Raw genomic sequence first — 6,000 nt, forward strand, 5'->3', positions numbered from 1 at the left:
GTCCATGTAGTCATCAAGAATTCACATTTTTCAAGACTGAGTGACAATTTCATTTCAATGCATTTGTGCAGTACTTTGCCTCAGTTGGACAAAGCCTCTTGAAAATCACAACCATAAGGTGTAAAATAATCCATATAAATTTGTACCGCATCATGGACTAACTCGACGAAAGTACTCAGGACTGCTCTATGGAAAGTGGCAGGAGCATTGCATAGGCCAAAAGGAAGGAACCTATAGGTAAAAGTACCCCAAGGAAAAGTGAAGGTGGTTTTATCTTGGTCTTCTGGGCTGATCTGGATTTGGTTGTACACGCTGAATCCATCTAGGAAAGATAATTTTTTTTTCCCTACTAGGCCATCTAACACTTGGTCAATGGAAGGTAGAGGAAAATAGTCCTTCTTTGTGGCTTTGTTCAACTCCCTGTAATCGACACAAATCCTCCACTTACCATTTTTCTTTGGAACTAACACCAAAGGAGAGACCCACCCACTATCGGAGATAGGGTAAATGAATCCTGCATCAAGCAGTTTTTGCAGTTCTTCTTTGACTATATCTTGAAGAGTTGGATTCATCCTCCTTTAGGGTTTCCAGACTGGCTTGAAACCTTCTTTTATGTATATGTGGTGAGTACACACTGAGGGGAGTACCTTCTTTGATGTATATGCATCAAGCATAGGTCAATATGATGATTGTTTTGGGTTTCCTTTACTACATATTCTAAGGGAAATGTACTGGGAGTTGGACTTTGGAGTAGGTGTTCAATCAAATCATCTTCATCCTGTTGTCCTCCTCCCATGGTTGTTTCTAAAGTATAAAGTTGGGCGAAATAAAATTCATCTTCTTCCTCCTCCTCCAGCCATAAAGGTAAATTATGTTTTAAAGATGGCTAAGTAGGAGGGTATAGGACTAAATAATTGGACATATGCCTCTTTCTCATGAAACCAGAAAATAAACCTCTTTCTCAATGGGAGCCACTAAATAAATAAACATCCATTTATTACCAAGTAGAACAGTTATCACAAAGAAAAACCTAGTACAGATGGTTGAAAATATTTTCAACCATATGGAAAATGGTAATGAATCTCAAGATTCTTGGGATATTAGCAAATATTTTCATACATCAACTTATTTCTATCAGTCATTGATAGAAATAAGGTGATTTATGAGCATATTGGTCTTAGGTGTGGACCAATGTCGATGTTCATTATAAACTAGCTCTAATATCCAGTTGAGAATATAATACTGGCGAAGATCAAAAGTTGGTTGGTTTTCTTGATTAAGAGTTTCTAGGGTAAAATATACATGCTTTGTGTAACTCTTTATGGTTTTCCATTATTTATTTTATGATTTTTAAGTTCTCCTATCAGCTTTAAAGGTTTAAGTTAATTATGCTTCTAGTTTGGTTTATGTCTCATCAACTATGTATTTGAACCTTTAGTGTTTCAAGTGTAAAACAAGTGCCTTGAGCCCAACATTTGGTATCACATCATATTTTAAAAAAATGAAACCATGATTTTTTATTATATTAAAGGACTATGTTGGGGTCATATTAGTTCCACTAGAGGTACATATATGGCAAATTCTAATACAAAATATGGACAATGTGGAAAAGGATGAAATTCCTCTACCATCCTTCATATACCTATATTGTGCTTACATAAAAGGTTTATGACCCATGCATTGTTCCATTTTCATATTCTCCATAACACTCCTAGGATACAATAATATTTATAATTTATACACGATAACGAAGTGATTTATCCACCTCTCTATGGGAGGGTCTGTTGAAGAAAGTGTAACTAGGTTCGGTCTTCATGACATTGTAATTATTATTTTTGCAAAATTAATTTATTATTCCTTACTGCATGGGTTTTATGAGCAAGAGTTTTATTTATTTAGTGGCTCCCATTGAGAGCCTTAGGATGTCAAAGAATCAATGTCATGTATCAAAAAGTCTAAATAACCCTCCAAGACAAGCACAAGAAGAAGTCTGCAATAAAAACTATGAAAAGAACAGTCAAGTCAGCCAACAAAATGACATAAATAATAGTCATGTCAGCTCAAATTAAGTGACACTATAGTTCACACTCATGTCGGCTTATTTATGGAGGTATAACCACTGTAAATACCCCACTGAACTTCGTAGAAAGTACAAACAAAATCTCAGGCTAGTTTGCAACTTCGGATGGCTACATGAAGTGTAGGAGGAAAAAATCTCGGTGATAGTTACATTGATAACTTCAGACACCTGCTTGAAATATTGGACAAGTAACTTATTGCTGGAACCTCAGATGAAGACAAAGTTATAGTATTCCGGTTGGATAAGTACTCTAAGGTTCTAACTTCTCAGATGGGTATTACAGAGGTATATACTATCTCACAGTCTCAGCATAAGTATAAGAAGGATCTTAATACTCTGTCTCAACATATATACTATAAACACAGTCAGAGTGATAATTGCCTCACAATCTTAGCATTTTCATGAAGAAGAGGATCTCAGTGATCATACAGTCTCGACATATCTTCTAGATACAATCATGATCCTAGTCACAATCATGGTATAGGAAACAAAGATCTTGGTGGTAGTGCAACAAGGTGAAATAATGATGTAACAATAATAATGATGTTGTAGAGATGACTTCAGTGAGAAGGCTGCAATGATCTAAGTGAAATAATGATGAAGCAATAGTGATGATGATCTCAACAGCAATGAAGAAGAGGATTGATGTCTTGGCCTTGGAGTGGCATAGTAGTACAAGGGTCATGGTCTTGGTATTCGTCAATTGGAATCTCTATAAGAAGAATTTTTGTGTAGGTTTTCCTCTCCAAGAGGGAGAGGTTTTGGCCTTTGTAGAAGCCAACATCTTGTGTTCTTCTCTCTTTGTTTTTGATAGCTCTTTGATGAACTAAAAAAGACACACTCTAATAATACTAAGTGAAAATTGGAATAAGAAGAAAATTGAGAAACACCTCACAAATAGTTATCATGCTAAGAATAATCTCATTAATTACACTATCCCTAGACTCTTCCACATGGTATCGGAGCGAAGGTGATGAAGTCAAAGGAAGGGCAACAAAAGAGACATAGAAGGATCAGTCTTCAAGAAGGACATCGAAACAAGTTTAAGGGTTTTGTCAAGATTAAAGGATCAAGTCTAAAACAAGCAATATACAACAACAAGGTAACTCCACATCAACAACTTGGGTCTCCACATCACCATCATCAAATACCACCAAGACTCTCATCAAGATATCTACAAAGCAATGAAACTCAAAGGACCTCAAAATGAAGATCTTATCATCTTGGAAAAGATTGAAGTAGTCTAGACCTACCCTACAATTAAAGGTAAGAAGGCACTATCATCTTGAAGGTTATAATAGAGCAAGGAGCATCTCTTTATCCGAGAAGAAGATCATCCAAGAAGATCATGCAAGGAAGCAACAAATAATCCTCATCAAAAGGGAGAAACCTTTTCTATTGAAAGGCTTTCTCACATAAAAGAAGATCATCCAAGAAGAAGCCCTCATACATCTTCTTCATCAACATGATCTAGGTGAATATTTCATCTTCACATGACAAGTAAGTATCTTTTCATTCTATAATCAAGTTTTATTAAATGATTTCATGATTGCAAGGACATCTATAGGTTGAATGGGTCATCAATATTCATTGCATGAAGGAGGATAGTCATAGTCCTCTAAGCAGATGAATTCATTAAAATGTCTCCTCTGAATTTACGGAAAGAGATACTTATAAGATCCCATCATATAGCAATATCGGAGACAACAAAGAAATTGTATAAGAAAAACTCACTCTCTGAAGGTGCAATGAAGAAGGTCACATGAAATCCTATCTACATGAAAGTAAAGGGTATTAAAGGATGTAGGATATCTTCATAAGGTCCCACCAACAAAGATCTAGGAAGGAATATAACCATCATTGATCTATAATGCACTAACAAATAATCAAGGTAACAAATATCCAGGGATAAGAAAGTTACCTCATTTGACAACTTATGGTCTCTATGCTAAATAGAGAAAGACAAGTTGATGGTAGGAGCATTGAAGGTTAAAGGACTAAAACATGTGCAGAAAGTAAAGGCAGGTTTGGTCCTCAAGCAAGACAGAATAAGTATAGCTAAGATTCAATGCTATGGAAAATTTATAAAAAAAATCTCATATCACTAGAAAGATGGAGGAAGCTGAAGAAAGGGGCCAAGGAAAGAGGAAGTAACAAATATCTCCTATGAGTAAGATGGTGTCCCTCACAAAAGGGTCCTATCATAAGCTCCTAAATCTTGTGTTATAGATATAACCAAGATAATAAGATGAACCATGGCATCATGGAAGCATTAGAAACAAGAGTCCGTGACATCACCATTGGAATCGTGAAGGAAAAAATCCACAACAGACAAAACATGAAGGATATAACTCTTGGGAACCACAGAGGAAATTGAAGGAAAGGAAGAAGTCATCTAGGCCAAGGCTCATCATACATCAAGTCAAAAAGGAAACATCTGCCAGTTGGGGATATACAAGATCCTCAAAATTCTATGATGAAATCCTCAGCGTAGGTTTCACTAATCTAGAGAAGAAGCAAGTGTTTCAACAGGAACTCCAAATTATGAAATCCATGAGATGATGATGTAATGACATGAAGCAGATAAAGGGAATGAAGATATTTTCAATCAAGGAAGTTGTTGGAAGAAGCCTCGATGACCTGAAGGTAAAATACGATATGTATGCTTATTTTTAATATTATAATGTCATGTGATATGGTTGCAGGTAGCATGGATCATTGCTTCTATCTTGAGAAGCACAATCAAGAGAAAAATATCTCCTCCTCTGAAAGGATGCAGGAACACATAAGTCACACTAGATGGAATCAACACAATATGTCCTCATATGAAGTATGAGGTGGTTAACTACAATTAAGAAACTTTGATTGAAATCTCCTAGGAATGGAATGTGTGAGGAAATAAGAGATCGTGATATATGCAACCATGATGAATGATCAGGATTTAAGAAGGAACGCAACAAATTACAGAGATAACCATATACACAAAGATGCAGTGGAAATAATACTTCATTTCATTAATGGAAAATACTGAAATATGCTTACAACCAGAAATGGAAATAAACTAGCTAGGGAGATGGTAGCTTATCTCTGAGAAGAGATGTGATGGCTACATGCCTCTGAATTGTGTTATAATGAGGCTCGAAGGCCTATTTATTGTTGAGAAACAATGGAAAACCCTTAACATTCCAAAACCTAACCCTAGGAGATGAAACGCCAAACTGTGGGCCCCGTTTGGGGGTAAGTTGGTACATCAACTTCCCGGGGTCGTAACTTTGGCATATGATCTCCGTTTGACGCGTACAATAGCTCATTAGAAAGATCTATCCGAGCACTATCATTGTTGGAACAGGCGGCATCGGTCCATTCCATGGACCCATGTTGCCCCCGGATTCCCCAAAAAACGTCATTTAGGGCCTCAAAACGGCTCCGGAAGTTCAGGACCCGAAAAACTGCTAAAAATAGTAAGTTGTGCTACAATTAAGGAAACTGAAAATGCTGAGAAAGACAATGGTGGGGGTCCAGGTGGACTTGGCAGGTGGCCACCAATATCCACCTGGATCATTCCTCCCCCCTTAGGAAGCAATGGTCCCCATTGCGTTGAGCTCCTCCATGAGATGAGGAAACTTCTGCTGAACTTGTTCCCTGGTGAGCCACTTGCCCTGCTGAAGGAGTTGGCCTGCTTTGACAACTCGATACAGTTGGATATTCTGTTGGCGAGTGTTCTTGATCTGTGTGTCCATGATCCGATCAGTTGCAGCTTGTTCCATGCAATCTGGATTTAATTCTGTGGGTTTGAGCTGTTCTGCAATGTCGGATGTGTCTAGCAATGGTGGAAAGTATGGCCGAAGGCGGTCCATATTGAACACTGGGTGCAGGCCAAGGAATGGGGGAATGCTGAGCTCAAATGCATTGTCTCCCAT

Source organism: Pinus tabuliformis, chromosome 9 (assembly GCF_031772625.1).
Source record: "Pinus tabuliformis cultivar Carrire ecotype Pingquan chromosome 9, CPIR1, whole genome shotgun sequence".
NCBI classification, from domain to species: domain Eukaryota; kingdom Viridiplantae; phylum Streptophyta; class Pinopsida; order Pinales; family Pinaceae; genus Pinus; species Pinus tabuliformis.